At 45.0% G+C, this 26948-nt stretch overlaps 2 long non-coding RNA genes across 4 annotated transcripts; one reads left to right on the top strand and one right to left on the bottom strand.

The window, feature by feature from the left end:
• The first annotated feature begins 5 nt into the window (after nt 1-5).
• LOC141584017 (uncharacterized) lies at nt 6-25165 on the top strand. 2 transcript variants are annotated; one of them, XR_012516880.1, is made up of 5 exons: nt 6-68; nt 1679-1822; nt 6484-6573; nt 19969-20044; nt 25020-25165. It is a non-coding gene; the product is annotated as an uncharacterized LOC141584017 (long non-coding RNA). The 2 variants fall into 2 exon arrangements; XR_012516879.1 differs by lacking the exons at nt 19969-20044; nt 25020-25165 and adding an exon at nt 7028-7113.
• LOC141584016 (uncharacterized) lies at nt 5198-9787 on the bottom strand. Of its 2 annotated transcripts, none has more exons than XR_012516878.1 (3): nt 9702-9787; nt 7066-7163; nt 5198-6049 (listed from the first exon to the last, which is right to left on the bottom strand). It is a non-coding gene; the product is annotated as an uncharacterized LOC141584016 (long non-coding RNA). The 2 variants fall into 2 exon arrangements; XR_012516877.1 differs by having other exon boundaries at nt 9612-9702.
• Nucleotides 25166-26948: the final 1783 nt, after the last annotated feature.

Below are 26948 nucleotides of genomic sequence, written 5' to 3'. Positions count from 1 at the left end.
CGCGCCCTGTCGCCTGCTTTGGATTCCGTCCTTCTCTCTGCGACAGGCTCTCGAACGCTGGTGACTGGGTATGCAATGATCTCCTGGACTTCGGGAGGCTCACCCTGCCTTCAACCCGCCCCAGGAGGGCAGCCCTAACCTGACGTCAACGCTCGCTGTTGAAGAGAAGAGAGGGCGTCCCTGGGGAATGCATCTGGGTTTACTTTACAACCTAAGCCATTCATGAGTCATGAATGCCACTTTGGGCAAGTTACCTAATGATTCTGTGCTTCAGCCATCACATCTACGAAATATGGACAGCAATGCAGCAAATCTAATATGTTGGGATAATATAACAGATACATAAAGTGTTAAGAATAATACCTAGCGTGGTGAATAAAGCATCTGAGTGCCCACCTCCTTCCAGATCTTTTTTGGCACTGATAATGAAAGGTTTTTTTGTGGGTTGGTTTGAGACGGATTCTCGCTCTGTCGCCCAGGCTGAGAGTGCAGTGGCGCGATCTCGGCTCACTGCAACCTCCGTCTCCCGGGTTCAAGCCATTCTCCTGCTTCAGCCTCCCAAGTAGGTGGGATTATAGGCGTGGGCCAAGACACCAAGCTAATTTTTGTATTTTTAGTAGGGACGGGGTTTCACCATCTTGACCAGGCTGGTCTCGAATTCCACTCCCTCAGCTTCCCAAAGTGCAGAGATTACAGGCATGAGCCTCCGCGCCCGGCCTGAAAATACAATTAGTGAAAGACAAGATCTTGATGGTGCATTTTCGTTCTCCTGCGGGAAAGAGAACATAAACAGATTAACACATAGTGTAATATCCAGGGACAAGGAAAAATATAATAGGAACTACAGAGTAGAGGAAGAAGGCACTGGTATTTGAGATGATATTAGGGAAGAGTTTCCTGATAAAGTGATATTTATGCAGAGAGCTGAGGGGACATGGGAAAAGAGGGAATGAGTCGTGATCATACGTAAGGGCAGAGGATAAAAAGAAGCAGCCGGAAGGTTTTGAATAGAGAAGAGCCATGGTGTGACTTAGTTTTTAAAGATTTATCTGGCTGCTGTGTAAAAAATAATAGGACAAAAATGGAAGCAGAAAGCCAGTTAGCAGAGACTACTTAAGAGTCCAGGTCAAGTGACATCCTGGAGGGAAAAAGAGGAGAAGTTATTAGATTCGAGATGTGTTTTGAAAGTAAGAATTCACAGATTTGACGATGGATTAGAAATTGAGGGGAAAGAAGAAAAGAGATTAGGAATTACTCCAGGGTTGGCCTCAGGGGTTACTCCAGGGTAAACTCTACTGGGCTGGGAACCCCTGAGGAGGTGCAGGTTTAGAGCTGTGTGGGTCTGGAGTACAGATTGGTAATGATAACTGTGAGATGCTTGTTAATCAAGAAGGCAATAGGATAACTGTTTTGGAGTTGTAGAGAGAAGCTGGGGTGGAGTCAGAAAATTGGGAGCCATCATGAGATGATGCTTAAAGCCAGATGGCTGAATAAGAACATCCAGTGGGTGAGTGTGGCAACAGTGTAGCAGAGACTAGAGGACTGATCACAGGAGGAGAACCAGGAGGGGAGTTACAGACAGAGCAAGTAAAGAACAAGGGAAGGATCAACTCTGTCAATTGCTTGCGGAGCAAGTTAAGGGTTGAGCACTGATTTTTATTTATTTATTTATTTTTAGATGGGATTTCCACTCTTGTCGCCCAGGTTGGAGTGCAGTGAGGTGGTCTCAACTCACTGCAACCTCCACCTCCCAAGTTCAAGCGATTCTCCTGCCTCAACCTCCTGAGTAGCTGGGACTACAGGCATGTGCTACTACACCCAGGTAACTTCTGTATTTTTTGAAGAAACGGGGTTTCACCATGTTGCCCAGCTGGTCTCGAACTCCTGACCTCAGGTGATCTGACTACCTCAGCCTCCCAAAATGCTGGGATTACAGGCATGAGCCACCATGCCCAGCTGAGCACTGGTTTTTAGATTTGGGAATTTTGACAATGTTAGCCATCATCTGCTGGGTCTGTCCCGCAGACCCTGGCAGATGGATGAAATGAGTACTCAGACACAAGTATGCAGTGTAAGAGTAGCTAGGTGACTGCCTGGCTCTAGTGACCAGAGAGCAGCCCTGAGAACCTGGAGCTGCATGCTTTTATTCAGTACAGGCACAAAGCTGAAAACCTGGAGCAAACACGACCTGTAGGTAATTAAAATTTATTGTTCCCCTTTCGGGAACGTCATGCTCGTGCACAAAGGTCAGTTCCTGTAAACAAGTAAACAAACCTGTTTAAGACAAATTCTCCTATACTCCCTTGAACATTGTGCCTTGCCCTCTGCCCCAGAATTATAGAACAGCTGCCTTCAGAAGCCGACCTTTCAGAAAGTTTGTGTCTTTTCCCTGTAGTTTTTCCCACCAGTCTGACTATCCCCCAGGATCATCAGCATTATTGATTTAAAAAAAAAACTATTATAGAACCTATTTATATAATTTCAATTCATCACTCTTGATGACCATATTTCAAGTTCTTTAAAAAGAACAAATGTTATTTATTTTTCTACTCCAAGAGGACCTGGAACTTGGTAGATGCTAATAAGGGTATATTGGACAAATGGATTGATGAGTAGTGAGTCAGTGAATAGTATTCATATTTCTGGTTCTGTTTTACTATACCAAATATAACCTTTTTCTGAATAGTAATTTCTTAAATGTTTATTTTCTCAAGCACAAACTGTAAGAGTTTGGTATTGTCACCATAAGACACTGAACCCTCATATTATGTTATTTCTTTAAAACAATCTTTTTTTTTTTTTTTTCTAGACAGTCTTGCTTTGCCACCCAGGCTGGAATGCAGTGGCATAATCTTGGCTCACTGCAGCCTCTACCTCCCAAGTTCATGAGATTCTCCTGCCTCAGCCTCCCACTTAGCTGAGATTACAGGCATGCACCACCATGCCCAGCTAATTTTTGTATTTTTAGTAGACAGGGTTTCATCATGTTGGCCAGGCTGGTCTCAAACTCCTGTCCTGACCTCAAGTAATCCACCCACTTCAGCCTCCCAAAGTGCTGAGATTACAGGCGTGAGCCACCACGCCTGGCCTAAAATTTTTTTTATTGATACATAATAGATGTACATGTTTTGGGGGTGCATGTGATAATTTGACACATTATCAAATTGGGGTATCTGTCTCCTTAAGTAATTTATCTTGAGCCAGCCACAGTGGCTCATACCTGTAATCCTAGCACTTCAGGAGGCTGAGGTGGAAGGATTGCTTGAGCTCAGGAGTTGGAGACCAGCCTGGGCAACATAGTGAAACCCCATCTATACAAAAAATACAAAAAAATAGCTGGGCATAGTGGCACATGCCTGTAGCTGAGATGGCATCATTGCACTCCAACCTGGGTGGCAGAGTGACTCTGTCTCTTGAAAAAAAAAAAGAAATTCTTTTGGTTTCAGGTGACAGAAAATAAGGCCCAAGCTCACTTAAGCAAACGGGAAATATACTTACAGGTTACACTATTATTTTTCAAAAACCTTTGCCACCCCTATCCACCCTGTGACATCAATTTTGAGCATGTGATTTGTTCTGGCCAATTATACGCAAGTGGGAAGCAACTTCAGGCAGATAGTTTAGAGCCAGCACTTCTTTTCCTACTCTCCCTTCCCTCTGTTACAACAGGTGATTTTCTAGAGAGACTGCTCTATTTTACTGAATCCCAGATTAAAAACAACAATCAAGCAGAGCTGCAGGTAGCCCATGGAGCATAAGCAAGAAATATTTTTTGTTGTTGTAAGCATATGAGCATTTAGGAAGTATTTATGATTACAGCATAATCGTTTATGATTAAAGTCAAGTAACTGGAAAAGTCCACCAGGATGGCTGATGTACAGCACTGCTGTAAACAAGGACTTAACCAATGTCCTTAATGGCTCAATTTCTCTGTCTCTTCACTCTGCCTCTTGCTATGAGGGCTTCATGTTCAGGCTCCATGCAGTCTATCTTGCAGTTCCAGAAGCTCCTCTGAGATTGCAAGAGGGTTACAGCAACTCTAAACTTTATATATATCCAGCTCTCAGCTTCACAGCCTGTGGACAGAAAAAATCTGCTCAAAACTAAAGTCTTGAGATTTGGCCCAATTTGGGTCATATGTCTACTCCTGAGGCAATCACCATGGAAGCCAGTGAGGTGGTCAGTCAACCTTGTTGGGATGGAATCTTATCCATGCACTTTCTGAGTGGAGTAGGCAGATCCCACATGACAGTTTAGGCACGTTGCTGGAAGAAAGGGGAGACAGATGCTGAGGAGTTAAGCAACAACGACTTTCTTTATCAATCATCGTTATTATTCTCATTTTTGTGGGTGAGGAATTAAGGCTCAGAGAGTTTCAGCAACTTGCTTGAAGTTATATGGTGTGTATAAACGGCTATATATATATATATATATATATATATATATTTTTTTTTTTTTTTTGAGATGGGAGTCTCATTCTATCACCCAGGCTGAAGTGTAATGGTGTGTGATCTCGGCTCGCTGCAACTTCTGCCTCCCAGGTTCAAGTGATTATCCTGCCTCATCCTCCCGAGAAGCTGGGATTATAGGCACGTGTCATGACACCTGGCTAATTTTTTTTTTATTTTTTAGTAAAGCTTCACCCGTTTCAGCCTCCCAAAGTGTTGGGATTACAAGTGTGAGCCACTATGCTGGCCTAAATGGCAGGATTATAACACTGATCTATTTGACTAGAAAGTCTATTTAATTTTTACTAGAAGAGTCTTACAATAGAGCACTCTTAGTTCCCTGATCGCTCCCTTCATGCTCACTAATGGCACTTCCTTAAAATCATTCTAGCTAAAAAACTTCAATTCATCTGACATTTTCTTGCTACTGCAAAACTCTTGGGCTAGGTGTGGTGGTTCATGCCAGTAATCCCAGCAATTTGGGAAGCCAAGGGGGAGGATAGCTGGAATCCAGGAGTTCAAGACCAGTTTGGGCAACAAGGCAAGACCCTGTCTATACAAAAAAATTGAAACGTTAGCATGGCTAACATAGGTGTGGTGGTGCACACCTATGGTCTCAGCTACATGGGAGGTTGAAGCAGGAGGATCATTGGAGCCCAGGAGGTCAAGGCTGCAGTGAGCTGCATTCATTCCATTGCATCCGTTGAGGAAAATTTTACCTGACAAGAAACCCAAGCGGCACTCAGGGAAACAGAGGAACACACTTTATTACTCCGGCGGGCCTAGAAGGGTTCACACCCAAAAGTCTGGACCCTGGCTAAGAAAAGTACACAGTTTTTATAGGTGAAGGGGCAGGGGAGGTAACGCAGAACTTTAGACAATGCAGCAGGTTTTAGACGACGCAGCAGTTTTCCTTAAGGTTATAGCTGGTAAGCAATAAGCCCAGGTAGCTGAGGTACAGAAGCAGAAAGAGGCAGTTATTAGTAGAAAAACAGGGGCAGTTTTAAAATAGGGAAGTTGCTGACTATGTGCTAACAAAATCCTGGGCAAAATTTCCACTTCATCCCTCCCTTTGATGCTCTCTTATGGATGTTAGGGAGCATCACCTTTACACCCTGGTGCCTGTATTTAGTGGCTTGTACCCACGGAGGGCCAGCAACTGAGCATTTGATTTTCTGATTACCATGGATTCAATGAAGCACCAAAGTATGTTAATTAGGCAAGGGCCAAGAAGAGTATTAATAGCAAAACAGAAAGTGACATTTTACACCAGACAAGGGCAAGGAATGTCCCTCAAGGGACGACAATGATGACAGCACAACAGTAGAACAACAAATGCTGTCAGAATCATTTTAAGTATTAAGATTTCAGTCCACATTTGCCGATTCAGTGGAGGCTCCTCAAGCTTCGGCCATGGGTTAACTATTCAGCTGCCGGTTGTGTGACTAGAGCAGGGCTTGATGAGTTCTCAGGATTCAGCTCACCGGAGCATGATTTTCGTGGGGTGCCGAGGGTCTGATGTGCAGTCCACCAGTCCAGTGATGTGTTCGGGTGGGCCGTCTTGGCTCTGGAATAATGTACCCACAAAACGACTCCTGCAACTTTGAGAGCAGTTGGGGTGACAAAGATTACAGTATGGGGCCCTGTCCAGACAGGCTGAAGGGGTTTCTTCTTCCAATCCTTTACCCAGACCTGGTCCCCAGGTTGGAAGGGATGTACTGGATTGGCTAGGGAGATAGGTGCTCTCTCTATTACAAACTGACTGACCTGGGACAGCACCTTTCCTAATGCCTGCAGCTGGGATGTCATGCTTGTTCCCCCAGCTGTCTGAGGTCTCCCATCACCTTGTTAACCAGTCCCGAATAGGATTTCAAAGGGTGAGTAACCGGTGGGTCCCGGTGTAAACCGTGACTGCAACACGGTTAGGGGAAGCATATCTACCCAGGAAGCCTGGGTTTCCTGACAGAGCTTTACTAGTATAACCTGTAAGGTTTGATTCATGCGCTCCACTTTCCCTGAACTTTGTGTCCTGTAGGCTGTGTGAAGTTTCCACTTAATCTTGAGCACGCTGGTGAGGGCTTGGATGATCTTTGCCACAAATGCTGGCCCACTGTCACTGTGCATGGTGAGTAGAATCCCACACTGGGGAACAATTTCACGAAGTACGACTCTCACTACTTCTCAGGCCCTTTCCACCTTGGTTGGGAGTGCCTGAGCCCAGCCTGAGTTGTACATACAAGGACCAGTAGGTATTTGTACCCTTTACTGGGCTTGACTTCAGTGAAATACACCTCTATGTCCTCAAAGGGGTAGCTGCCCACCTGTTGCACGCCTGGGGCAGGTTTCAGCCGCTGTTGGGGGTTGTTTTTGCATAGGTAAGGCACTGATTACTGCAGCACAGAGTGTGGGGATAATTGCAATATAGTAATACCTGTTGAGTAAGGATTTACCTAGGTGGGTGAGACCATGGCACTGAATAATGACAGTATGACCAAGTTCCTAGGCACCACTGGTCTGTTGTCAGGGAGTAGCCACCATCCCCCGGTACTCTGCTTTGTCCCCTCCTGCTGTGCCCACAGGTTTTCTTCCTTAGAGTACTCTGGCTTTCCCACATTACCTCGGAGCCAAGGGGTGACTGTGAACAAGCGGGTAGGGCCTGCACAGGCCCTTTCTTCAATGCAGCTGCCTTAGCCTCTTGGTCAGCCAGTCGGTTTCCTGTAGAGGTAAGATCAGTTTCTTTTTGATGGCCCTTGCAATGCATGACAGTTACCTCTTTGGGCTTCCAAACTGCCTCTAGCAGTCTGAGAATTTCTTCCTTATTTTTGACTTCTTTTCCTCCTGCTGTCAGCAGCCCTCTTTCTTTGTATATCACCCCATGTGTGTGGACAGTTGCAAAGGCGTACCTGGAGTCAGTGTAAATATTGACTGCTTTGCCTTCTGTGCAGCACAAGGCCTGAAAGGGCGTGTAATTCTGCCCGTTGTGCTGACCAGACTCTGGGCAAGGGGGCTGCCTCGACCACTTCAGTGGCAGTGGTGACTGCATACCCTGCGTACGTCTCCTTATTCTGGACATAGCTGCTTTCGTTGGTGAACAGGTTTAAGTCTGCCTTAGGGAGGGGACAGTCCTTGAGGTCTGGCTGACTAGCAAAGAACTCATCTACCACCTACTCACAGTTGTGGTCTGGGGATCCCTCTTCTATGGGTAGAAATGTAGCCGGGTTGAGGCCATGCATGGTTTCAATGGTGACCCATGGGTTTTCACAGAGCAGCCCTTGGTAGTGGGCTAAATGGGCATTTGAGAGCCCACCAGTGCCCCCTGGCTTCTCTCTTTCAAGGCCCAACAGTCTGGGTGAGGACCCCAAGTGCTGTTTTGTTTCTCTCCTGAATGAACAGATTGAATTCTCGGGTGACATCTGCAAGTCCTAGTGCTAGGGCACTTTGGAGCAGTGCCTTGATTTCCCAGAAAGCCATGTCTTGGCTATCACCCCACTCAAGGGGTCTATCTTCTGGCCCAGTTAGGACCCCATAGTGGGGCCTTGCTATGTCCGAGAAGCTGGGACACCATGAATTACTCTACCTACTGGAATGTCTTGTCCCCATTCTGGGAAGAGACTTGTTAAGCAAACTGGGGCCACAAATCACTTTTGAACCCCGGGGACCAGCCTGTCTGACTTTGAGTGAGACAAAGAGGGCCTGGTCCTGGCAGTCATACTTCCACGTGTGGAAGAATGGAAACTGCACACTGCCGAGAGGTCAGAGAAAAACCCACCAGCATTCCTGGACGTCTTCCAGTCTGGGCAGAGACAAAACCCCCATGGATGGCTACAGCCCAAATCTGCAGACAACAGGTGAGAAACCTGGGTCCATCATCACCAAAGAACACCGGTCCCAGGGACCAGAGAGAAAAAGGATGATTTCCTCCATGCCCTCCTAATTGGCATATCTGATCTTGGCAGAATGGCCAGGGCTCTACGTGGTCACCTGTTGCTCCCACAATAGTTGCCTTCCTGTTGCTAAACAGGGCAATGGGAGTGGTGACCACTGAGTACTCCACTCCAGTGTTTACCATAAAAGTCATTGGGTGGGCCAACTTCATCTTGACCATGGGCTCTCAGGGCCAAGTTTCATAGAGCCTGGCCCGTTCTAGTCTGAGTCCATCCCGGAGGAGTCCATTCCGGCCAAGCTGATCAGGTGGGCCTGGCTAGGTTCTGGCTGGTATTCTGCCCTCCCTTGGGGGGTGCCCCACCTGGGACCATCTGCTTGGGGCACTCGTTCTTCCAGTGTCCCACCTCTCTGCAGCATGCACACTGATCTAGTTACAAGGGAGGGCGCTCAGATCTCCCCGCTTTGTGTGGGGTGTGTGTCAGGCAAGGCTGGTGGGCTGGGGGCTGATTGTGCCAGAAGTACATAAGGCAGTGGCAGCTCTTCCTTGGGGTTGTCCTGATCCTGATGAATGAGTTGCTTGGGTACCTTAGTTGCTTGGGCCACGAAGACCTTGCACTGTCCCTTCCTACCAGCGCAGAATCAAACACAAGGGGTAGGGTCTGAGCTATTTCCAACCAGGAATCAATATATGGGAACTGGTCCGGGTGGCCAGGGTTACCAGTCACAGCCTTCCAAACAGCCTGTATCTTGGAGAGTTCCAGGGTGCCCTCTGGTGGCCAGCCGACGCTAAGCGCCAGCCACTCTGATATGCAGAGGGTTTTTAGCCTTCCTGGAGTCCTTCTAACCCCACAATCTCCAGAAAAGCCCTTCCTAAAGTTTTCGACCATACAATCTAGGACTGTGAGCTTAGACTGACTTTTCCCCATGATGTGTGTCCACTTTTGAATGGTGATGCAATACAGACAAAGGAGGGGTGTTCCATGAAGGACCACTCAGATGCCCACGTGGCCACGCCCCTTGGGAACTTAGGTGCCTCTTAGCAGTCAGCGAGTGGGTATCATCCCCCGACTCGGAAGGAGCTCAGCTTGCGCTCAGCTCGATGCAGCCATACGTCATATGAGGTTCGCCACGGAAACGCAGGCTCGGGCCCAGTGGAGCTCCGTAGTTTGCACAGTGGAGCGACAGACTGGAGGTTCAAGAGCAGGCTCCTGAGCTCCCCACACACTCACACACTCACTCAGAAGTTATCACATTCCCGCCCTAACCCGACAAATCTACCTGCTGTCTCCAAATGGAGACCGTGGGAGGTGATCAGACTCCCCTTCTGTCCATAGATGGGCCAGGCCAGAGTCAGTCCTGGGACTTTACCTTATCCGGAGTTCCCCTCAGTTCAGTCCGTCTCCCCCGTGAGTCCGGTGAGCAGCAACTCCGGAGCAGCAGCAGTTCCCCTTCCAGGGAAGGAGGGCCTGTAGAAGCTTCCGGGGGAGGGGGGACCCTGCCTGCCTCGTTCCCCGGCGGGGAACAGGCGAGCTGTCCATCCGTTCCGCCCCAAACCGGTGGCTCAAGGGAACAGCGCGGTCGAGTTTCCGGTCAGGGAACCAAATGTTGTGGAAAATTTTCCCTGACAAGAAACCCAAGCGGCACTCAGGAAAACGGAGGAACACATTTTATTAGGCCGGCGGGCCCAGAAGGGTTCACACCCAAAAGTCTGGACCGCGGCTAAGAAAAGTAAACAGGTTTTATAGGTGACAGGGCAGGGGAGGTAACGCAGAACTTTAGACAACGCAGCAGGTTTTAGACGACGCAGCAGTTTTCCTTAAGGGTATAGCTAGTAAGCAATAAGCCCAGGTAGCTGAGGTACAGAAGCAGAAAGAGGCAGTTATTAGCAGAAAAACAGGGGCAGTTTTAAAATAGGGAAGTCGCTGACTATGTGCTAACAAAATCCTGGGCAAAATTTCCACTTCACATCTAGCCTAGATGACAGAGCAAGACCCTGTTTCAAAAAACAAAAAAGGAAAACCCTCCCCTAGTGGATTAGTTGCTGAATGGCTGATATCATCAATATCTCATTTTTTTTTTTTTTTGGAAGGCCATGTGGTTTGAGAAACAGGTGAATAAAATGGAGAAAAAAGATGAAAAAACTGGCCTAGTGATGTTGAGAAAGAGGATATTTAGAAGATACTTAGCTTTTTTTTTTTAGATGGAGCCTTGCTCTGTTGCCCAGGTTCGAGTGCACTGGTGCAATCTCGGCTCACTGCAACCTCTGCCTCCCCAGTTCAAGTGATTCTCCTACCTCAGCCTTCCAAGGAGCTGGGATTATAGGTGCATGCCACCATGCCCAGCTAAGTTTTGTATTTTTAGTAGAGACAGAGTTTCACGATGTTGGCCAGGCTGGATTTGAACTCCTGAACTCAAGTAATCCACCTGCCTCGGCCTCCCAAAGTGTTGGGATTGCAGGCGTGAGCCACCATGTCCAGCCAGTACTTAACTATTTATCTTTAAATGAAAGGAATGAAAAACTCTCTGTAGGAAAGTCCTTAGACATATTCTGTGTAGGACTGTAGGACTGAACATTAAAAGGAGACTTTTTTTTTTCAATAAGAAAAAGAATAAAGAAGAGGAAGAAAGAGAAACAGGAAGAGGGAGAGAGGATGGGGGTATTGCTTTATTGCCCAGGCTAGAATGCAGTCTAAATATGGGTATGCCTATAATTGTCCTTAATAATGGAGACATAAAAGAAAATGAGGGAAGAGAATAACAAACAAGGAGCCAACCAACATTTCGTTTAAAATTCTAAGTTGATATGATGTGGTACTGATAAGAGTGTATATTTTGTGTATTTAAAGTGGAGAGTTCTATAAATGTTAATTATGTTTACTTGTTCCAGATCTGAGTTCAAGTCCTGGATATCATTGTTAATTTTCTGTCTCATTGATCTGTCTAATATTAATGTTGAAGTCTCCCACTATTATTGTGTGGGAGTCTAAGTCTCTTTATTAGTATCGTATGTCTGGGTATTCCTGTATTGGGTGCGTATATATTTAGGATCTTTAGCTCTTCTTGTTGTTGCATTGATCCTTTTATCATTATATAATGTCCTTCTTTGCTTCTTTTGATCTTTGTTGCTTTAACGACTATTTTATCAGAGGCAAAAATTGTAACTTCTGCTTTTTATTTATTTATTTTAGCTCTCTGTTTGGTTGGTAAATATTTCTCTATCCCTTGTTTTGAGTCTTTGTGTATCCTTGAATGTGAGATGGGTCTGGATGCAACATACTGATGTGTTTTAGTTTTTTATTCAAATTGCCTGTCTGTCTTTGGATTGGGGGATTTAGTCAATTTAAATTTAGAATTAATAATGATATATGTGAGTTTAATATTGCCATTTAATATTAGCTGGCTATTTTGCCCATTAGTTGATGTAAATTCTTCAATATATTGATGCTCTTTTTGGTATTTTTTAGAAAGGCTGATACTGTTTGTTCCTTTCTATGTGTAGTGGTTCTTTCAGAAGCTCTTGTAAAGCAGGCCTGGTGGTGATGAAATCTCTGAGTGCTTGCTTGTTCACAAAAAAACTTTATTTTTCCTTCACTTATGAAGCTTAGTTTGGCTGGATGTGAAATTCTTGGTTGAAAGTTCTTTTCTTTAAGGATGTTGAATATTGGTCCCCACTCTCTTCTGGCTTGTAGGGTTTCTGCTGAGAGATCTGCTGTAAGTCTAATAGGCTTCCCTTTGTGGGTAACCTGACCTTTCTTTCTGGCTGCCCTTAGTATTTTCTCCTTCATTTCAACCCTGGTGAATCTGACGATTATGTGCCTTTGAGTTGCTCTTCTTGAGGAATATCTTTGTGGTGTTCTCTGTATTACCTGGAGTTGTATATTATCCTGCCTTACTAGGTTGGGAAAATTTTCCTGAATAATATCCTGAAGCATATTTTCCAGCTTGGATTCATTCTCTTCGTCACATTCAGGTACACCTATCAAGCGTAGATTAGGTCTTTTCACATAGTCCCATATTTCTTGGATACTTTGCTCGTTCCTTTTTATCCTTTTTTCTCTAATCTTGTCTTCTTGTTTTATTTCATTGAGTTGGTCTTCGACCTCTGATATCCTTTCTTCTGCTTGATCAATTCGGCTGTTAAAACTCGTGCATACTTCACGTAGTTCTCGTATTGTGTTTTTCAGCTCCATCAATTCACTTATATTCCTCTCTAAATTGTGTATTCTTGTTAACATTTCATCAAACCTTTTTTCAAAGTGCTTAGTTTCTTTAGAGTGGGTTTGAACAAGTTCTTTTAATTCACAGAAGTTTCTCATTATCCACATTTTGAAGCCTGCTTCTGTAATTGGAACACACTCGTTCTCCATCAAGCCTTGTTTCGTTGCTGATGAGGAACTGTGATCCCCCGCTGAGGGAGAGGTGTTCTGATCTTGGGTATTCTCAGCCTTTTTTGGCTGTTTTCTTCCCTTCGTTGTAGATTTATCCATCTGTGGTCTTTATAATTACCGTCTTTGTAATTGGGCTTCCGAGTGGACGTCCAATTTATTGATTCTCAGCGCCGAAATCTGAGCAACCCACTGCGCCGACTAAATCAGCAGCATTAAGATTGATGGTGCTTTTCTGACTCTGCACCAAGAACCGACACTACGAGGCGCCGGCAAAACCGCCTCGCCGGTCACAAGAGTCGCGCTGGCGACCCGTGGGGCTCCTCCGCTGGGAATAACATCTCATTTTCTATCCACTTCTTTCTGTCTCCGCCACTCGTACCATAGTTTAGGTCTTTGGCAACAACATCTCAAATGTCTCTATCAACAACTGGCATCACTAATGGATCCTTTTTATTCTCCTGAGTCTTGCCTGTGGAAAACACAGGTCTGGGCTGGGCATGGTGGCTCACGCCTGTAATCCCAGAACCTTGGAAGGCTGAGGCAGGTGGATCACCTAAGGTCAGGAGTTCGAGACCAGCCTGACCAACAAGGTGAAACCCCGTCTCTACTGAAAATACAAAAATTAGCCAGGCATGGTGGTGTGTGCCTGTAATCCCAGCTACTTGGGATGCTGAGGCAAGAGAGTCACTTGAACCTGGGAGGTGGTGGTTGTGGTGAGCTGAGATCATGCCACTGCACTCTAGCCTGGGCGACAGAGCAAGACTCTATCTCAAAACAAACAAACAAACAAACAAACACAGGTCTGATTACATCACTTATTTTTCTTAATAGTTGTAGGCCTGTTGCTTACAGAAATACAAAAAAAAAAATCCTTTGCATATAATTAAAGGCCTTCTATGATCCACTTATAATTAACCTTTCTATATTTATCTCCCTGACAGTTATATATACCCCCACACCCCACCATGCATACACAGGGACCACTGTCACAATGAGCTACTTGCCTTTTCCTACTTGCTTTTTCCTAAATCCAGGCCTCTGTTCATTCTGTTTTCTCTGTGGAATTTCCTTTCCCTCATTTCTTTTTATGAAAAAAACATGTCTTAAATGTCTTATCTCTGTGGAGCCTTTCTTTTTCTTTCTTTGTTTCTTTTCTTTTTTTTCTGAGACAGGGTCTCACTGTGTTCCTCAAGCTTGAACACAATGGAGCAATCATAGCTCACTGCAGCCTCAGTCTCCTGGGTGCAAGTGATCCTCCCGTCTCAAATCTCCCAAGTAGCTGGGACTACAGGTGTGTGTCACCAGGCCTTTAAATTTTTTTGTAGAGACAGGGTCTCATTATGTTGCCCAGGCTAGTCTAGAACTCCTGGCCTCAAGCAATCACCCAGCCTCAGCCACCCAAAGTGCTGGGATTACAGGTGTGAGCCACTGCACCCACCCTTGTGGAGCCTTTCTTAGATTCCACAACACCAGTTACTCCTTTTTCTAGGCTCTATAACAAATAATGTCTTGTACACATTCTAATATGGTTTGGCTGTGTCTCCACCCAAATCTCGAATTGTAGCTCCCATAATTCTCATGTGTTATGGGAGGGACCTGGCAGGAAGTAATTGAATCATCAGAGTGGGTCTTTCCTGTGTTGTTCTCATTATAGTGAATAAGTCTTACAAGAGATCTGATGGTTTTATAAAGGGGGGGTTTCCTTGCATATGCTCTCTCTCTCTTCCCTGCTGAAATCCATGTAAGACATGACTTTGCTCCTCTGCCTTCCACCATGTCTTCTACCATGATTGTGAGGTTTCCCCAGCTATGTAGAACTGTGAGTCCACTAAAGCTTTCCTTTGTAAATTAGTCTTGGGCATGTCGTTATTAGCAGCATGAGAACAGACTAGTGCACATCCCCACAATTTAATACTAGTTTCATATTTTATTGCCATATTATTCTATAGTTAAAAAAAAAAATCTTGGGCAGGCATGGTGGCTCACATCTGTAATCCCAACACTTTGGGAGGCTGCAGTGGGTGGATCACTGGGGGCCAGGCAACCAAGACCAGTCTGGCCAACATGGTGAAACCCCATGTCCACTAAAAATACAAAAATTACCTGGGTGCAACGATACATGCCTTTAATCCCAGCTACTCAGGAGGTTGAGGCAGGAGAATCACATGAACTTGGGAGGAAGAGGTTGCACTGAGCTGAGATGGTGCCATTGCATTCCAACCTGGATGACAGAGTGAGACTCTGGCTCAAAATAATAATGAGAATAATAATAAAATTTTAAAAATAAAAAATATAAAAAATCTTTACTGAATATCCACTATAGGTATAACATGGAACAAACAAAATATAATAATTACTATTCATCAGCATTTACTTTAGACTTTACAGAATCTTTCCAGCTATTTCCCTCATGCGTCCTCATAACCACAGAGTAGTAGGCATGAGAGGGCTTACAGAGCTGAGAGTAATTTGTCCTGAGCTTACAGATAAGTAAGTAGAATAGTGTCCCTTAATCAAAGAACACCCACATATAAAAACAGAAAACCAATATAAATTAACTGTCATTATACCTCTAAACTTGAAAATTATTTATACCTAATATTTTATTCCAATGGCCATTTTTCTTTTTTTTGAAACTAATTTTTCCCTAACAGTGATTTACGGAAGGCAAGGGAATGAGAAAAGGAAAATAAAATGAAATGTGCCAACTGCTTACCACATCTGTCTCTCTTACAATATATCAGCCAATTTGAGCAATCGCCCTATAAGGTACATATTATAAACATATTATCTATCTGGGTACAGCTATGAATAACTTAGGCCTCAGAAAACTCAAGTGATTTGCTCCACATAACTAGTAAGGAAGTAGAGGATCCCAGAATCAACCCCTCTTTCCACTGAACAGCACTGACTCAAAGTGAGGAGGACATTAGAAAGGAGATGAGAGGGGATGAGCTTATAGAAGGTCATTATGGAGTGAGTGGGGTTGAGGAGACACAGATAGATCAGTAAGGAAGGAGGGAAAGCGATCTGGGGAAAATTGTCAAGGGTCAAGTAGAAGAACATTTGAGAAGAGATAGGAGCGTTGAAAGTCTCCATTGCTTTCTTTTGCCCTTTTCTTCCTAGACCATCTTCTCTTTAACTCCATTGTTCTGAGTTTGAAGCCTACACTCTGTGCTTTCAGCTCTTAGGACAAATGAAAAATAGAACACACTCCCTAATATGCTTAATTATACTCCAGCTGCAATCTCAGTCAGTCACCTCCAGGTGGCTCCCTGGAATATTATCTAGTGTTTGTGTTTTGTTTTGTTTTGTTTTGACAAATGGACAAGACAATTAGGATGGCCTAGGACAAGTCAGTGTGGCGGGGGGTGGGGCGGGGGGGGAACATTTGCTCAAGGAGGGGAAACATTTGCTCAAACCTGCCATTCTCCTGATAGACAAGAAATGGTAGTTTTCAATTTGAACACTAGATGGAAGTATTAGTCAACTTAATCTCTTTAATCGTGTCTTCTCTTTGGCGGTCGATAGATGTCAATGGTTGACATTTCTTTTTGGTGGTAGTCTTATAATTATCCACATGAATTTTTATGGCTGTTGCATAATTTTAATGTTTAAATTACTTTTAAAAAAAGAAAAATTACACTCATGTTATTACTATTACTATTTCTACTACAGCATTGTCATTATCAGAACACTGCAATTATCAGCAATCTCAGCAATCTAGAAAACAGTCCTGACCTGGGAAGATAAAGGAATAGGGCCTCTGAATCCTAGAATTATCATTTATACCAACAGCTTCTTGATATGTTGCCCCACAACAAACTGAAGACTGCTTGAGATTTGTGTTTAAAAAATTGTTTATCTTGGCTGGGCATGGTGGCTTATACCTGTACTTCCAGGGCTTTGGGAGGCCGAGGCGGGTGGATCACCTGAGGTAAGGAGTTCAAGACCAGCCCAGCCAACATGGTGAAACCCCATTTCTACTAAAAATATAAAAATTAGCTGGGTGTGGTGGCATGCGCCTGTAATCCCAGCTACTCGGGAGGCTGAGGCAGAAGAACCACTTGAACCTAAGAGGCGGAGGTTACAGTGAGCCGAGATTTTGCCACTGCACTCCAGCCTGGGCAGCAAGAATGAAACTCTATCTCAAAAAAAAAAAAAATTGTTTAACTTAATTTCTTAACCTAGGTGAACTAGTGGAGACTTCCATGCAAGTTTAGGTTGATTTTATCTGCATTTAATAAAGCTGTAAATAATAATGGTTTAACAAATACAAGTTTATTTCTCTCACAGGTAAAAAGTTCAGAGGTAAGTAGCCAAGGGTTTGGGTGGCAATGCTATGGTTTTTCAGGGACTTAGTCACCTTCTGTCTTTCTGCTTCATTTGAGGACCTAACTTTCATCCTTCAGGTCATCTCACTTTCTAAGATTCCAGCTGGAGTTCCGGCTATCACAACTCTATTCCAAAGCAGCTAAAAGGAGGAATAAGATCATTATCCTGGAAATCCCATGAAACACTTCTGTGCACATCCAGTTAACCAAAACTAACCAAAACTTATTCATGTGGCTATAGCAGCTGCCGATGTTGCTGAAAATGTAGTTTTTAGCTCAGCACATTAACCCACAATTAAATTGGATTTCTGTTACCAAGAAAGGAGAGGCCAGGTGTAGTGACTCATGCCTGTAATCCCAGCACTGTGGGAGGCTGAGTCAGGTGGATTGCTTGAGTCCAGGAGTTCAAGACCAGCTTGGGCAATAGAATTGGACCTGCTTCTATTTTTAAAAAGACGAAAGAAAGGAGAGAAGGGATATTAGGGGCAATGAGCAGTCACTCTGAGGGAGGAGACCCTTAATCACCCTTAAGCATCTAAGATCATCCCCAGCTTGACTTCCACACTGCATTTCAATAGGAGAAGTAAAGGTTGGCAGAGCAGACACCACCCTAATTGCTCTCCTATAGATCACAGGCATGGTGTTGGGGAGTCTTTCTGGAAGCCATTGCTTTTACTTAAACATGATCATCGATGGGCATTCAATGATAGACTGGACAGGGAAAGTGTGGCACATATACACCATAGAATATTATGCAGCCATCAAAAATGATGAGTTAGTGTCCTTTGCAGGGACATGGATGAACCTGGAAACCATCTTTCTCAGCAAACTGACACAAGAGCAGAAAATCAAACACCTCATGTTCTCACTCATAGGCGGGTGTTGAACAATGAGGACACATGGACACAGGGAGGGGAGCACTACACACTGGGGTCTGTTTGGGGGAAACAGGGGAGAGACAGTGAGGGGTGGGGAGCTGGGGAGAGATAGCATGGGGAGAAATGCCAGATATAGGTGAAGGGGAGGAAGGCAGCAAATCACACTGCCACGTGTGTACCTATGCAGCAATCTTGCATGTTCTTCACATGTACCCCAAGGCCTAAAATGCAATTTAAAAAAATATGATCAAACCCCCACCTAAGTCACTATACCCCAGGCCTACTCCTAAGCCCAAGACCCTTTCACATGTAAATTCTAGAGTTGTAAGACCAAGACCCATTCACATGCAGTTTCTAAAACTGTAAACCCAAGACCCTTTCACATGTAATATCTAGATATGTAAGCCTATATAAAGGCAGAGGTTTCCTTTGTTAAAGTAGCTTGGCTGTTAGACAACTATGCCACTTTGCTGCTGGCTAAATAAATAACCCCTTCCTTCCCAGTTCCAGGTTTGAGAGGTCTGTTTCTCGCAGCTGCTCCTGCTACAATTCCACAGCCCACCAACAAGGAATTGGAGATATTTGGTCCAGATGCAAGTGGTAGGCAGGATCTGCTTCATGAATGTGTGGAAAACTGAACATTTCACCTCAAACTATGCTTCTTTGACATATTTTGAGGTGACTGTTCAGAGGATCTGCAGACAGGAGTGGCCCTGCAAAGCTGTCTTTTGTGGGAGAGATTTGCATCTGGGAAGAAGATAAAGTGAAGGAAACAATGGAAGCAAACAAGCTTTCTTTGAAGCCCTCCTTTGTCTAGATTTAAGAAAGGTTAATGGAGAGTCTGACATCTATTTATCAAAATTTACCATCTGTTCTCTTTGAGGGCTGCTACGTGTGAGGTTTCATCTATATAACAAGACCACCTTTGCTAGGCAAGCCTCCTCTTCTCTTCCTCCCATGACCTGTCTTGCCATAACCACCAGATTTATTGCCATAACTTGCTGTGGCCATGCTCGGAGCCCTTATTCTTTTTTTTAAATATAATTTTTATTTTATTTTACTTTATTTTATTTTATTGAGACAGAGTCTCACTCTATCACCCAGGCTGGAGTGCAGTGGTGCAATCTCAGTTCACTGCAACATCCACCTCCCAGGTTCAAGTAATTTTCCTGCCTCAGCCTCCCAAGTAGCTGTGATTACAAGCATCCACCACCACACCGGGTTAATTTTTGTATTTTTGGTAGAGATGGGTTTTCACTATGTTGGCCAGACTGGTCTCGAACTACTGGCTTCAAGTGATCCACCCACCTCAGCCTCCTAAAGTGCTGGGATTACAGGCTGAGACCCCACACCCAGCTGAGGTTATACTTCTGTTGAACCAGAACTTGTTTCCAACACAGAATAAAGGCAATGGCATTCTAAAAACATAAAGGAAAGAAGGGAACCCTATTATTGTCTTATTCCTGTTACTTCTCAGGGTTAGCCAGCCTCTTATGTTGAAAGGGATGATGAGGGACTGTATTAGAGGGGCTTCCCAGGGTCGACTGGGGGCTTTGTTTTGAGCACAGGACTTCTCTGGTTTTCCTGCCTCTGGTTGGCTAGGGGCTTTTGTTTCTGGTTTCCCTGCCTCTGGCCAGCTAGGGCCTCTGTTACCACTTTCTCACCTCTGGCAGGCTAGGTAGGGGCTTTGTCTCTGATTTTCTTGCTTTTGGTTTTTGGAGGTGGAGGCTCTATGACTCAGGGTTGTAAAACAGTAGCCAATCTGGTAAAGGATTCAAAGACCAATTAATCCAGAGGAAGTTTGAAAGAACCTCTCTCACTGGAAGAGAACAGGAATGGGGAAGGAATAACTCAGAGGTAAAAGCTCCAGCTGTCCCAGCCTGGGTGGCACCTCCTCTGGGTCCCCTTCCATAGCATGGAAGATGTCCTTTCACTGTGCTTAATAAACTGCACTACCACACTCTTTGGGTCCATGAGTTCTATCTGAGCTGTAGCACTCACTGCAACACTAAGGCCCCCTTTTCCCATTCTTCAGGCTTAGGAAGGCAAGAACCCGTGGCAAGTCTGGTTACAGTTGTTGGTGAGCCAGCTAGGAGCACTGGATTTAAGTGGTGAGTCACTCAGGACCCCTTTCGCTTGCTAATCTGTCCTTTTTCTTTTCTAAATTTGTTACAGAGGTAAATCACCGGGCACCTGTCAGCAAGTTAAAAGCAATTAGCGCAGCTGCTGGACTAAAAGACATGGGTGTCAGGCTTTCTGGGAAAGGACTCTCTAACAAACCCCAGCTCTTTGGAATTCGGAGCATTGGTCTGCATGGCACCAGCTTTCCTTTCTTTCCACTCTTTCTTTCTCTGGGCCAAGCCAAGAGTCAGCTAGGGGCAATGAGCAATGGTCCTGACCTCCTGGTTTGATCCAGTTGAGGTTATGGCCTTGTTTAGATCTCCTAAGAGACAGCCACCTATGTGAGTGCCACCCAGCCTTTCAGACCCCAACCTCCTGGGTCCAGATATCCATAAGGAAAACTTCTTCCAGGCTCTTTCCTCTAAGATATTTCCTACACATGAGGCCATTATCCTTCTTGCTAGGAACTTGAGGTTCTTGGGATGGTAGTCCAGGGACCCTTGCCTATGGTGCCCTCAGGCCTATTGCCCTCGGGCCTATACCTGTAAGGACCTCCTACAGTACAAATACCCAGGACCAGTTCCTTTAGTCCGCGGTGCTAGGCTATGTCCTAGCAGAGCCAAGATCTATCAGTGGGTACCGGAGGTTATAGGACATTTTGTTTTCTGTCACCCACAATTTCCCAATCCAACTGAATGGTGCCAGGATCTGATGATATACAATTTGTCCAGCATAGGATCGGCTCTCCATAGGGCAGAACTTCTCCATCTAGAGCACCATAATCAGACCTGATCTGAGACTCAAATAGTTAATTACAGGACCCACAGCCCTAGGGCACACTCCTATGATGGAAAGTGGGGAGAAAAGGCTCTGGTCCAGAGGGCGTTCTCCCAGCCTTGGCCCTGAGGCCAGCCATTACCTTCTTTGAGATTGTTATGTTTGGAGACCTTTCTCAAGGAATCTATTCTCCTGGCTCAGGTTTAAGGTCAGGCCTATGTTAATTGAACACTTGCTAGGGAATATAAATGGCACACATGGCCCAGCCTCACTGACCTAGTTCTTCAAGGACACACCAGTACAGGACCACTAAACCTGGCAGTCCCCATGTCCTTTAAGGTGGCCAAAAAGGACATTAGACAGTGAGGACATGCTCATGACGCCAATAAGCATGATTAAACCCAGCAAACGGAGTAGGCCCATGAGATGATCATGCATCTAGGGCACAAGGAAAACTCTAAAGTGCTCTACAACTGGGTGACACCCCAGGGCTGGGAGTTGCAAGAAATAACCAGGGATGCAGGCATCCCTGTGTTCAATTTCAGATGGGTGCTACTCTTCCCAAGGCAAAAATCACCCTTAAAGTGTATCCTGGATAATTGGGGCCAATTTGACCCACAATCTTTGAAGAAGCAGCTTATTTTCTTCTGCAGCATGGCCTGGCCACTATACCCTCTGCATAGTAGAGAATGCTGGCCCCTGAGGGGAGTATAAATTATTACACCTTTCTACAATTAGACCTTTTCTGTAGGATGGAAGGTAAGTGGATTGAGGTCTCTTATGTACAAGTTTTCTTTTCTCCATGGGATAATCCTCAGCTATATAAGGCTTATAACTTATGCCTTACTGGCTGCTCCTAAGGACTACCCCCATATCTAGGACTCCCTGTGGCTCCTCCCTCCACTGATACTGACCAGCTCTCCCTAGCTCCTATGACCCAAGAGGAATCAGGGAAAACTGAAATGACCAAGGCACCACAGGCTGCGAGGATGCCCCAAATTCTCCTCCTACACCCTATAGGTGAATTCTCCTCCTACACCCAGTGTAGGAGGAGAATTTGGGTGTACACTGGGTGTAGGAGGAGAATTTGGCCCAACCAAAGTACATGCTCCCTTTTCACTTTCTGACCTAAACCACATCAAGGCAGACTTAGGAAAATTTTCAGATGACCCGGAATAGTACATAGATGTTCTGCAGGGCCTGGTCAGTCCTTTGAACTAGATGGAAAGATTTCATGTTAGTGCTTAGTCAGACCTTACCCAGCAATGAGAGAGAGGCTGCTGTAACAGTGGCTCAAGAGTTTGGGGACTCTTGGTACCTTAGGCAAGTGAATGACAAAATGATGCCAGAGGAAAAGGATAGATTCCCTAAAGGTTGACAGGGAGTCCCTAGTGTAAACACTCACTGGGGCCCTGATTCAGAACATGGGAACTGGAACCTATTGACCTGCATACTTCAGGGATTAAGGCAAACCAGGAAGAAGCCCATGAACTATGCAATGTTATCCACTATAATTCAGGGAAAGGAAGAAAACCCAACAGCCTTCCTTGAATGGTTACAAGAGGCCTTAAGAAAGTATACTCCCCTGTCACCAGACTCCACTGAGGGTCAGCTAATACTAAAAGACAAATTTGTTACACAATCAGCAGCAGACATTGGAAGGAAGCTCTAAAAGCTGGCCCTGGGACCAGAACAGAGTCTAGAATCATTAAGAAATCTAGCAACCTTAGAACAGGCTAAAAGGGACAGGAGGGACAAGAAAAAGGCTGCAGCCCTAGTCGTGGCCCTCAGGCAGGGAGAACTAAGAGGTTTGGTACAGGGACAGGCTTGCGTTAGCTGCCAGTCTGTCAAAGCTTACTACCACTGTAGTCTACTGGGATACTTTAAGAAAGATTGTCCCAAGAGAAACAGACCACCTCCTTGTCCTTGCTCACTGTGCCAAGGAGATCACTGGAAGGCACACTGTCCCAGGGGATGAAGGTTCCCAGGGCCTGAGGTGAACCAGATGACCCAACAGCAGGACTGAGAGTGCCCAGGGCAAGTGCTAGCACAAGCTGTCACCCTCATTGAGCCCCAGGTAAAGCTAACCATAGAGGGCCAAGAGGTCAATCTTCTCCTGGACACTGGCATGGGCTTCTCAGTTTTCCTAGTTTCTGGAGGAAACTCAACTGCAGAGCCCCTTCTACCCCCAAGTGCAGCAGCAAGTAGTTAGAGTAATGATGTAAGTGTCCCAACAGCAATTGGACTTTCCTGTTGAGAGGCGGGGACTGAGGGACTGTGTTAGAGAGACTTCCTGGGACCGGCTAGGGGCTTTGTCTCTGGTTTTCCCACCTCTGGCTCTTAGGGGCTTTGTCTCCAGTTTTACCGCCTCTGGCTCCTAGGGGCTTTGTTTGGGGGCAGGAACTTTTCCTGTCTCTGGCCCTTGGAGGTGGGGTCTCTGTGACTCAAGGTTGTAGAACAGTAGTCAATCTGGTAAAGGATTCAAAGATCAAAGACCAATTAATCCGGAGAAAGTTTGAAAGAACCCCTCTCATTGGACGAGAACGTGAATGGGGAGGGAATAACTCAGGGGTTAAAGGTCTAGCCACCCCAGCCTGGAGCAGCACCCCTTCTGGTTCCCGTTCCACAGCGTAGAAGCTGTCCTTTCACTCTGCCTAATAAACTCACTATTGCACACTCTTTGGGTCCATGAGTTCTATCTGAGCCACAGCACTGACCGAGGCCCCCTTTCCCATTCTTCGGACTTAGGGAGGCAAGAACCTGCAGCAAGTCCAGTTACAATACCTCAGGCTGCAATGGGTGCAATGCATTATGGCAGCCATTTGTGATATATGCGATAAAAAATAGTTCATGGGTGTCAACCTTCCACCCTGTGCTCAGCTCTGGACTAGGTATTCTAAGGATTGACAGAGGCTAAGAAATCTCATCCGGAACAGAATATGCACACATAGAAGGCACAGAGAAACAATGATGCACTCTCACTGAGAACTCAGTGGAGTGTTACTGACAAGTGCAGTAGGAGTTCAGAAAAGAAGAGGAGGCCACTATAGGCAGCTGGAGTCAGAGAAGGGAAATGACCTTGCGAGGTCCCTGGAATTTGGATATGTGGAGAGAAGGGGAGGAGAGTTTCTAAAGAGAAGAGCGACAAAATCGGAAGCAGGTAGCAAACCATGAACCTGGTTTGGAGGACAGTGAGGAGACCTTTCTGGTTGCACACACAGAATGTGTATTTGCGGGAGGAGAGGAAAACAGGGTTCAGTAGAGAGACCAAAATATAAAGGTTCTGAAAGTTTGCCTATGAAGGGGTAATCCAAAGATGTTTCAGCAGCTGCAAGAAGTGAGAAAACAGTACTTCGGTGAGAGCCTTGTTAGGGCATAAATAGTTTAGCTCAAGAGTTGCCAACCTAGCCTGCCTCCTGCTTTTGTCTGGCACATGAGTTAAGAATAATTTTTGCATTATTAAATGGTTGCCAGAATATTAAATAAAAATACTATTTTGTGACCTGTGAAAATAATATGCTATTTAAATTTCAGAGTCAATAAATAACATTTTTATTGGAACACAGCCATACTCATGTGTTTACTTATTATTTATGGCAGCTTTTGTGCTAAAATGGCAGAGTTGTGATGGAAATTGTATGGCTTGAAAAGCCTGAAATATTTACTATCTGGTCTTTACAGAATCTGTTTAGAGACGCTTGATTTAGGCTGACAAGGGAGAAATAGGAAGAAGAGAGTAACTAGGACTAAGGTAAAGTACGTGAGGTGCATGACTTGGGCAAAGATTTCAAAAGGAAGGGGAGCAAAAAAAGAAGACTGCCCTTGCATTAATCAAATCACATTTTAATGCAATATTTTAAAAAATAAAAATTAATCCAAAAATCTGTGATGAATAAAATATCAGAATTTAAACATAAGATGGATAACAGTGCTGCACTATGCACTAATGCCCAAGGCCAAAGGAAAACTGGTAATTATTAAAATTTTTGGTGCCTCCTTAAATTTTGTACAAGAGTCAAGTTCCTTCACTCAGCCCACCCTAATCCTGGCCTGGTGAGCTTTCTTGAGGATGTTACAGTGATATTCAGGGTGGGGAAGATGATGATTAGGGAAAAACAGGCAGCAGAATGTACAGAGATTTAGACGTGAAACTTAGATCTCATATCTCCACTTCTTTTTTTGTGACAGGGTCTCACTCTGGCTGGAGTGTGGTAGCACAATCTTGGCTCACTGCAGCCTCGACCTCCTGGGCTCAGGTGATCCTCCCACCCCAACTTCCCAGGTAGCTGGAACTACATGTAAGCGTCACCATGCCAAACTTTTTTTTTTCTTTTTGTATTTTCAGTGGTGACAAGGTTTTGCCATGTTGCGCAGGCTCGTCTTGAACTCCTGGACTCAAGAGATCTGTCTGCCTTGGTTTCCCAAAGTGCTGGGCCACCACACCTGGCTGTAGCTCCACTTTAAAGAAAATCATTTCACTTGAAGGAAGCCTTGATATATGCCTGGACTAAATAAACAGCCTCAAAGCCTCTCTGACAGTTCCCCAGAACCCCCACCCCCCACTATCCTTGTCTCTTGCAAAGCACAGGATGAAGCTATTCTTTGACGTTTCTTTCACTGACCTAAAAGATAGACCTGCCAAAGAGGAACTTCACCGAGAAGATTAAAACTCTTATCACAGAGGAGGAGACTGAAAATTAAACAACACACCTAGAGCCTAGCCAAACTTTGTCTCAAATCATTGTCTATTCTCCAGTCCCATTTCATTTCCAAAGAGAACAATTCACAAGATAATGTCTTTCTCCTGGGTTCATTCATTCTCTTTAAAACTCATTTACTCCTACATTCCCAACTCCTTGTCTTCTATGAAGAAAGGTATATAAGCATCTGTACCCCACTGGATTATTGGATAATCATTCTTCTGTGATTCCCTCATGCTAAAATAAAATTGTATGCCTTTTTCTTCTATTAATCTTATATCTGTTCATTTTCAGTGATTCTTCAGAGGGTGAAGGGAGAAGCTTTCTCTCTTTGCCCCAATATACACATTTCACCTGAAGTGAAAGTCAAAGCCTATAAAGCTATACAATCCAGCCACCAGTCTCTTAACTCTCCAACTCCATTCCTGAGGAGTCTTCTCCTCACTTGCTTCCTGCTAACAACCCTGGATTCCTTAGCATCCTTTCACAATTCCAGGTGTCCTTCATCTTGAACCTTTGCAGTGGCAGATCCGTTTGTCAAGAGTCTTGTCCCTGAGGTGCACATGTGATGGTTGATATTAAGTATCAACTTGATTGAATTGAAGAATGAAAAGTATTGTTTCTGGATGTGCCTGTGAGGGTGTTTATTTATGGGTGTGTCTGTGAGGGTGTTTCCAGAAGAGACTAACATTTGAGTCACTGCACTAGGAGAGCCAGGCCCACCCTCAGTCTGGGTAGGTACCATCCAATCGCCTGCCAGCACAGCTAGAACAAAGCAGGAGGAGGAAGGTGGGATAACCTGGCTTGCTGAGTGTGTTAGTTCATTCTCACACTGCTAATAAAGACATACCCAAGACTGGGTGATTTATAAAGAAAAGAGGTATAATTGACCTACAGTTTTGCATGACTGGGGAGGCCTCAGGAAACTTACAATTATGGTGGAAGGGGAAGCAAACACATCCTTCTTCACATGGTGCCAGGAGAAAGAATGACAGTCGAGTGAAGGGGGAAGCCCCTTATAAAATTGTCAGATCTAGTGAGAACTCATTCACTATCATGAGAACAGTATGGGGGATCCCCATGATCCTATTACCTCCACCTGGTCCTGCCCTTGACACTTAGGGATTATTACAATTCAAGATGAGATTTTGGGTAGGGACACAACCAGACCATATCACCGAGTCTTCTGGCTTTCATCTTCCTCCCATGCTGTATGCTACCTGCCCTGAACATCACACCCCGGTTTCTTAGGCCTTTGGACTCTTGAACTTACACCAGTGGTTTGCTGGGGGCTCTAAGGCCTTCAGCCACAGACCAAAGGCTGCACTGGTGGCTTCCCTACTTTTGAGGCTTTGGGACTCAGACTGAACCACTATTGGCCTCCGTGCTCCACAGCTTGCAGACGGCTGATGGTGTG

The sequence above is a fragment of the Saimiri boliviensis genome, chromosome 3 (assembly GCF_048565385.1).
Source record: "Saimiri boliviensis isolate mSaiBol1 chromosome 3, mSaiBol1.pri, whole genome shotgun sequence".
Classification (NCBI taxonomy): Eukaryota; Metazoa; Chordata; class Mammalia; order Primates; family Cebidae; genus Saimiri; species Saimiri boliviensis.
This window is presented reverse-complemented; position numbering and strand designations above follow the sequence as displayed.